This window comes from Coffea eugenioides, unplaced genomic scaffold (genome assembly GCF_003713205.1).
Source record: "Coffea eugenioides isolate CCC68of unplaced genomic scaffold, Ceug_1.0 ScVebR1_2601;HRSCAF=3659, whole genome shotgun sequence".
NCBI lineage: Eukaryota > Viridiplantae > Streptophyta > Magnoliopsida > Gentianales > Rubiaceae > Coffea > Coffea eugenioides.
Window position 1 is genome coordinate 49,115 of NW_020863103.1, and position 7,877 is coordinate 56,991.

At 32.9% G+C, this 7,877-nt stretch overlaps 1 long non-coding RNA gene across 1 annotated transcript; it reads left to right on the plus strand.

Moving 5' to 3' along the window:
- The first annotated feature begins 899 nt into the window (after positions 1-899).
- Positions 900-6,603, plus strand: LOC113757008. The gene is made up of 6 exons (XR_003466176.1): positions 900-1,186; positions 2,224-2,418; positions 2,557-2,614; positions 3,575-3,625; positions 4,558-4,699; positions 6,473-6,603. It is a non-coding gene; the product is annotated as an uncharacterized LOC113757008 (long non-coding RNA).
- Positions 6,604-7,877: the final 1,274 nt, after the last annotated feature.

Consider the following 7,877-nt stretch of genomic DNA (forward strand, 5'->3'; position numbering starts at 1 on the left):
TTGATCAAAGTGTTCGGTCCCCACTCTTTGTCGTGTATTCTTGATATTTGGTAATAAATGGGGTCATGGGACCTAATTTAAAAAGAAAAAAATGCTCTGTGATTACCTCATGATTTTTGGTATGTTTTATACTTTTTTTTGTAAATTTATAAATCAATATCCACATGTTGTTCGGGCCCTCTTTTCTTATTCATCTCCTTTTCAATTTTTTTTTTTGCCCATTCTCCCTTCCCCTGAAAGAACTGGGGGCTCCGGGTGAAGGAAAAAATGGGCCTCCGGGGAAAGAAAAATTATTAAGAGCAAGCTGTCAGAGATGGTGTGAAATTGACTTCTTCTTCTATCAAATGTTATGATTTATGTGTGTATTCTGTGCACAGAATTGTTAAGGTGGGATTTTCAATATTAATTTTAAGTTTTTTACTTTGAGCTAGAAATTCTTAAGGTGGGATTTTCAATATTAATCTGCTGAAAGTCAGTAGGATTTATATTCCTTTGCCTTTATTGATGCAGAAGATGCTTGAATATGATCCAGCTAAGAGAATATATACCAAAGCTGCTCTTCAACTAGGGATGTGCAAAGTCGAAAAATTTCGATTTCGAGACCGATTTCGAATTGAATTTGAAATTTCGAATTCGGAATTTCAGTGATTCGGAGTTGAATTCGGTAATTCCGATTTCGAATTGGTTAAAATCAGGTCGAATTCGAAAATATAATTTTTGAAATCGATAATTTCGAATTGGAGAATTCGAAATAGGAATTCGAATTCAGAAATTTGTTTTCGATTTCGAATAATAATATTTATATATAATATAATAGTTTTTAACAATACATATATAATATATATTATATAACATAATAACAATATACATGATATATCTAACAATTGAAATTGCAAAAACCCTAATCTGTTAACACTTTTGTACTCTTCTGCCGTCTCTTCCTCATCGTCTCTCCCCTTCCTTCCTCCGCCTCCACCGCCTGACTCACTGTCTCACCTTCCTTCATCCGCCTCCGACTCACTGTGATTTCCTCCTCAGCTTCCTACTTCCTCAGTTTCACCTTCATCTTCACGCCATTCAAGCCCGACAGAGACAGACATCATCAGCCTTCATCTTCAACTATTGTAGTGTAGTGTGGCGTCTCATTCCTCACCTGGGTGGTTGACGCTTTGAACCCATTGGATTGGTAATGCGGAATTGGATTCTTTAATTGCCGCATTTTCTCTGCCGTTTTATCAATCATTATCCATTTGCTGGATTGCAAATTAGTAAGCATTAATAATTATTATTATCATAATTTTACCCACAGGTAGAGATATCCTTCCAAGTTGTTGCTCTTGTCTCTCGTATTTTGTCCGCATTTACGTTTCTTTTCTTGGACGCTTGATGGAATTCTGCTGCAAGTCAGAGACAACATCTAGAATCTGCGCTAGCCATAGGAAATGATATGATGAGTGTATGACTGGCTTAGCAATTTGGGGTTAATTTTGTTTGGAATATGGTGGTTTGTCAGATTACTTGTTTTTTTTCCTCCCCTACTACTGGATTCATGCTTTATTATCTCCCCTGCTACTGGTTTTTCCATTTTTGAACAAGAAAGAAAAAAAAAAAAAGGAATTGGGTGAATTAAAAAAAGGAATTGGGTGAATTCGGAATTCACCGAATTCCGAATTCAATTCGGTATCGAATTCGAAATCGGAATTGACCATTTCGAAATCGAATTCGATTGGAAAAATTCAAGTCAAAATTTTGAAAAATTCCGATTTCAAACTTTCGATTTACCGATTTCGATTTCGATGCACAGCCCTATCTCCAACATCTTTGTTTATCACCTTGGAAGATTCTCCCAAAAGGTTGATTCTTTGACAATCAACTCACCATGATTTTAATTCATTAACATATATAGGTTTGTTTGGATAGAGGATTATTTGCCAAAATTTATTTGCTTACATCACCATTACAATTTCCAACACACCTTTTTATCTTCCCAATTACCTTTTAATCTCACATACATCACATCACAAAAAGTGCTACAGTAAAAATATCTCAAATAATTTACAATCCAAACAGAGCAGACTACTGGGAAATGCCGTTGTTTTCAATTGGGTTGTGATTGCTGACGTGGCGTGCTGCTATTGGTTGATTGGTGGTCGTCCGCCCGTGCGAATTTCCAATTGATGGTCGTTCGTTCTCACGCGTGAATTCTTTTATTTGCTTGCCCAGGCGTTTAGCAATCCTTTTGTTTCCTTTTGTACGGGTCTTTGACCACCGGGTAAACTAGCAAGGGAGAGGTCTCCCTCAATTCCTCAATTCTTGGCTTTTGCAACAAAGCTGTTGGCTGAAGAGTGGCAGAGCTGGTCAATCCACATCAATCAACTCAATCCATCAATCCGTTGTACCAGAAGCTTCTTTCTCATGGTCTCTCCTCTTCTTCTCTCTTGAGTTTTCATCTTCCTCTCAAATCCACCGTTTCTCCATTTTTGTTATGTATACATTTTTCCCCTCTTGATTAAATTTTCTCTCATTCTCTGATAAGTTTCATATTTTTTGTCACAGGATGAGAGGTCAGACTATCAACTAAACCATGAAGAAATGTGGAAATTGCTCTCTAAAGGTGAACACTTTCTCTGTGATTTTCTTTTTGCTTTTTTTGTACATTTTCTCCATATTTTTTCCCTTATATCTCCGTAATAAATCTTTTCTAACCAAGGTATCTGTTGGATAAATAAGATAGGAAAAAAGGATGCAATCTTTCTGTGTTCGATGGCCGTTTTCTTTCCCGAGATTTGTTATCAACAGATGTGATTTTCTTAGATCTTCAAAAAATCACGTCTAATTATTTTTCTTTTGTGATATTGCGATGTTGCATGTATGAAATTTGGAGATTTTCTCCATCGTCGTCATGCTATTTTGTAAGTTTTTTCCCCCTTTTGAAGTCCATTTTCCTCTCTTATCCTTCGTTTTCTCTGATCGACAACAACAAAACCAAAGACCTGGTTGGGATTTTTTGTTTCAGTTCAAAATCTCCTTCGTTTTCTGTTTTTTTTTGTCATTTTTCTGATATTTCTATTTTCTTGGCTAAAAGCAGCAAATCTCTTTTTCCCCATCTCTTTCGTGTCCTTTTGTGAAACAATGAGGAAGGGGAAGGTCAATATTTCATCTCCACTATCTGATGTGAATTTCTAGAATGCATATATGGTACTTTTCTTCCCCTTTCATCTCAGTTTCATTTCTGTTTTATCATTGATTTTTAATTTTTAATTAGAAGAAAAACTTTTAATATCGTATGAGATGATGAATAATTGAAGATTAGCTAGCTTTTAGATATTTATTTACTTAATTGTTTATACCTCTTTGGTGTTTTGTTCTTCCATTTTTGCCTTTCTTGGAGGAAAAATGGCCACCCATGAAAAACAACTGGTAAGGGAAAACATAAGTTTTGTTGTATCATTCTGATTTAATTTTTTTCCCTTCCACTCCCAGTTTAGGATTTGATGGACGATGTTTTTTTTTCTCTCTTTTTTTTGTTCTTTTGGTGTTACTTTTCTGAGTATATTATTGGTTGTTGTTGCAGGAAGGAATATGAAGATTTGAAGTTGACATCTCGAAGAAGTAGTTAAAGCTGGTAATATTTATTTGTGTTATACTATTTATTATACTATAAACCATAGTCTTTTTCTATAAACAGTTTCTCTCACCTAATTTAGCCTATTTTTGTTTATTGAGACTTTTGTCAGAGAAAGGATAAAGGTAAAAGTGATTGGAAGAATGAGCAACTTTCTTCCAGTGTTTTGTGTTTTAGGTTTTATTGTGTTTGTCAAAGTAAATTAGATACAAGTATCTTTTTCTTCTCTTTCTTCATTTTTTCCCTTGGCTGGTGAACATGATGAATTTGTTATTTAAACTACTTGGTATTCTTAGTAATGTCAAGATTTGGGAAGCTGTATAATGAAATCTTTATTTCATAGTCGATTTTTCTGATTTTGTGGTTTTGACTTGCAGAGTGAAATCATTATTATGACTGACTTCCTTGAAGATGTTTTCATCAGTTCATGATTCATGAGATACATAGTTATATGAATTAGATAAATGTAGTTTCAAAAGCAAAATCCATGTTATCTACTGTGAAGATACCATCTTTCCTCTTTTAAATTACTAAAGAAACTTGGCAAGATCTTTGGCTGGAAAAAATATGTTCAGAAAATAGTATCCCTGTGCTTCACAACTTTGACCTTTGATGTTGGACCCAATTTTACATTTTTAGAAAAAAGAAAAATTGGAAATAATGCATAGAAACTTCTCTAGAATTTGCTTCCACATATATATACAATATTTTGTTCCCTTTGGGGAAATTTCATCGGTGACATTATTTTATTGTTTGATTTATGTTGGTAAGACTTGTTTTTATGCTCTCTCAATAGATTTCTCCTCTTGTTTCTGTTGTCGCCATTTTTTTTGTGAAATCTTCTTTCTTCTAAGCAACTTTAAAGGTTCTTTTCTTTATATGAATATGTTATTATTAGGGTACATCTAATCCTGATCCTACTTTTGTAGCAGGAAATGACCATACTTTGGGTTTTGTTACTAGTGGATCTGCTCTATTGCATGGTGCTACTCAGACAAGTGCCTCACCCTGGTCTTCAGCATCAATGATATTTCCTCCAACCCTAGGCATGCCTTTAAATGCTGAATGGAATGGGTATCAGATAGTTTGTTTCTGACATCACTTCTCTATTGTACACTGCATTTGTCTTCATGATGACATTTATTGTACGATTCATGTGTTGAATGTTCATCTGATGTTCAAATTGTGGGTGGCATTTGACAGATGGTGTTATCTTTGCTTGCTGAATACCGTATATGAATTTCATCTGATACATTTGAAAATCTGTCACTGTTTCCAATTTGTGCTTGTCAATGTGTAAGGTTTAACGTATGAGGTAATAGTGTAGTGAACAAGTGCTTTCTTAGTTATAATTGAGATGAAGAAACTAATTCTTATCTTTTTGTGCCACGGTAGACTATCTTTTTACTCACCTTTACTGTGATAAAGATCTTCAGAGGCTGTGTTTCTTTTTTTTCAAGACTTTGAAGTTAATTGAAGTTAATAATGATTGTTGTACTCTGCATCTCTTTTAAAAATTGACAATAGGCTTGCTTTGCTATTTCATAGGTAATTTTCTTTTATACGTATTTCATAGGTATTTTGTAGGTAATTTTCTTTTATTTTTTTTGGATTTGGATTAATATCGTTTGATTAAAGTCTGAAATGTCATTATTGCTTTGCTAAGCATACTATCTATAGAACTTATTCAATGCTTGGCTTAAAACCTCAGGCTGTTAACAATTGAAGTAGTTAATTTCAAACCATGTGAAATGTGTGAAGTATGTCCCAATTAACGATGATTAACAAACTAATGCTGACTGTGACAATCAGGGAATAGTGAACTTGATGAATCTGCTTTGAAACCTATGTTCTTAATAATATTGAGATTAGCAAAACTTTATGACCAACGTTGGACTAATTTTGAGATTTTACAAAAAATGAAAAATTGGAGAGCAACTCATAGAAACTTTTTTGTTATTTTCCTTCCCTATATATTTAGAGTTTTGTGTTCCATTTTAGGGATTTTTAATAGTCACATGTGCTTGTGTCTTCTTTCTATGGGAATAGAATAGATATCAAAAGTTTGATTAAATAAGTTGTTGCAAAAACTCAACAATCCATGTAAACCCTGTGAATATTCAATAGGAGCAACCCTGAAACATAATTGAATACCAATTTTTTAGATGAATATTGCCTTCACTATTTTTCTTTACACCTGAAAATTTTTATAGATTCTTGATGCTAGAGTAATATGAACTTTATTGGGAATAAAAGCTGAATTACATGACATTATTTAGAGTTGCATATATTTTGGCTTTTGGATTGGAGTATGTCATTAGAATATAAAGATATCGTCTCTGGAGAAGTTTCTGCTTCATTTTTACATTTTAGGATCTTCTTGGCCTATTTGTTTGCATGATTTTATTTCCTTTTTCACCTTATCTTCCATTGGCATTTTGTGTAAATTGCACAGCTGCATGATCAAGTTGTGGAAAAGTTTACTTGCATACCATCTCCAAGGATCTGGCACATCTAATAGTTTCACTTTGGTGAGAACTCGAGTTACCAAGCAAGACACTTTAGGTTACCTATAAGAATTTTTTCATTTCTTGACTTTGGCAACTACTGTACCAAAAAAAAAAGAAAAAAGAAAAGTTTCTTGCTTGTGAAATGGGTTAAAAATTACAAGGGGTAACAATTTTTTATGAGAGTATTAGTAACCAAAAGTGCAAATGTTTGTTGAATTTGTCCTGTACTTGTTGGCATTATTCAAGTCCCTTGATTTATTTTTAACTTGGTTTTACAGCAGTAAACTAATTTCGATGGATTATATCTTACTTTCTTTTTTGTTATAATACATGGCAGGTTCTTCAGCAGTTTCTTTCGAAATTGCTCATTACACTTCTGGGGTGAGTACGAACTACAGAAAGTTTTTGTTTTTGGTTAAGTTAAAATATGTATTTATCGGAATCATGGAAGTTCAAGTTCATGTTTCGAGATTCTACAAGACTAATTTTATTGTTTTATCTATATATTATGAATTCCTTGACTATGAACAATCTATATTTATTGTGTATATTATTGTACTTTTCAATGACATAGTTTCCCATTTTTTGATCCTTAGTTGCGTTGCAGGCATTTTGTAAACAAGGCATAACTGGGCACATAAATTTTAAAACTGTCCACCGCGCATTTGCGCGGTGATCTCCTCCTAGTAATCTATAAATCAAGGAAACTGTCATCATCTGGGGATTGAAATGTCAAGTCAGATCGACAACTACTGCTCTATCTTTAGTTCTCATTCTTTTTCCGTTATTTCAGATTGTTTAAGCAAGTGTTTGGAATCAGTATATGCTATCACCAGAACATGTTAATTATTGTTAAATCACTGTCACCCTTTTTCTTATTCTCGAATCCTCTCTTCTTGTTTTGTGCGTCGGCAATTTCAAGTTGTCTGGACTCCCTCACGGGACGCGTGAGCCTGATTTCAAATAAAGCGATCGTTTTCAATTTGGAATTCCAATTGGTGTTGAATTGAGCTGCCCAATTATTTTGACTAGGCCATTTATTTTGACTGGATTTTGTTATTTATTAATTTAGAGTAATTGCTTTGAATTCTTTCCAATTGGAATTGCAATTGCTCTTGAATTCAGTGGTGCACTTTGAGCGACGCAATTATTTTGACCGGGACATTTATTTTGATTAGGGCGGCAATTCTTGACATGACTCGAAAATACGACTTGAATTTAAAATAAAAATAATGGGTATAAATTTAGTCTTTACGAATTCGGGTCAAAATCAAGTCAAACTTGAATAATCAGCCAAGTAAACAGGTCCAAATTAGATCAAGCACAAGTTGATCCATTAACCCATTTAATGTTTAAGTTTATAATTTCATAAATAAATTGTGTAGACACCAAATTTTTGGTGTAATTTCATTTTTAGTTTTTTATTTGTCGTGTTCATTTTTAGTTTTTAGTTTCCAGTTTTATTTTTATTTTTAAGTTTTATCATAGAATTTGTTGAAAAAGAAAAAAAAGAGAAAAGAAAAGCATTCAAAAAAAATATGATTTAGTCGTTTGTAATTTAAATTCAATGCTTTCTTGAAAGAAAAAATGAAAAATATGAAAAATGAAACAAAAAAGATGGAAAAATGGCCATTTTTGTTGTTTTTAGTTGTTTAGTTTTTAAATTATTTTCATTATTATTATTATTATTATTACCTGGTTTTTGGCAATTTGTTATTATTATTATTATTATTTATATTTTA